The sequence below is a fragment of the Penaeus monodon genome, chromosome 19, assembly GCF_015228065.2.
Source record: "Penaeus monodon isolate SGIC_2016 chromosome 19, NSTDA_Pmon_1, whole genome shotgun sequence".
NCBI classification, from domain to species: Eukaryota; Metazoa; Arthropoda; class Malacostraca; order Decapoda; family Penaeidae; genus Penaeus; species Penaeus monodon.
This window is the reverse complement of record NC_051404.1, coordinates 39069611-39070512: the sequence shown is the minus strand read 5'-3', so window position 1 is coordinate 39070512 and position 902 is coordinate 39069611. Positions and strand designations below refer to the sequence as shown.

The 902-nt window shown below is 36.9% G+C and overlaps 1 protein-coding gene across 1 annotated transcript in view; it reads left to right on the top strand.

Annotated features, from left to right (window-relative positions):
* LOC119585219 (galactosylceramide sulfotransferase-like) overlaps positions 1 to 902 on the top strand; it is a 6198-nt gene that overhangs the window by 930 nt on the left and 4366 nt on the right. The gene's annotated exons all lie outside the window — the stretch shown is intronic.

Sequence of the window (902 nt, the reverse complement as noted above, 5' to 3'; positions counted from 1 at the left end):
CACTGCTGTGCCCTCGCAGAGAGATGGTAGTTACATCTCACTTGGAAAGTTATTGCATTATTTCAAGGACACACTCTGTTCTCCCGTTACAGGTTGCAACAGGCTAAGGAAGCGAGGAAACTGCTGCCGTAAGCCGTGTATAAGACGGCGTGTGCATTACCTCGTTTTAGTGTGCTTATATTCATTTCAACTTTAGATTTTTTCGCCTATCCCTTGGCCAGTCACGTTGTTTCAGCCGTATTCTTTTTCTTTAAGTAGCGTGCATATTTGCGACTGATGATAACGAGAACTAGAAAGAATAAGATAAATACAAGTTTTAAAAAAGGTGATAAGAAGTATAATCACACAGTTGCTTTAAGGCAGTCGATTTAGCTAATTTTATCATTTTATAGCCATACTCGGTCAAGTATAACATATATTTCCCAACCAATTACCTTTTCATCTTAGGATCTTACTGATGAACAGAGCAGTTTATTTAATGTGTTCCTATTTTCTTCAGTTTTACTCGTTCTGTCTCCTTTGCAAACTATATCGGTGGCGATTGGCAGTGTTACTACTTAAGCAAGGAAGGTCTCTAATAGTTTTCCTTTCCTTGTTTATTTTAATATTTCTATTAAGAAAACAATTCCCATGTCTTAGGATATGGATTTTCTGCCAGTAGTATCCAGGTTATCTGTATCTAATGCAGTGGGTTAGGTATTGATTTCCCATTAGTGCACTGTACATAAAATAAACAAATAACTTTTTTTTTCTTCATGGTCTATGCATTTACTTCGTGTGTGTGCGTATATGATGTGGTATTGATTATGCAAATATTCTTATTAGTGCATAATGTCACAGCTGTGACACTCATAATGCCGTCAGCATGTGTTGAGAAAAACGTCTTTCACAGTTTGCTCCGT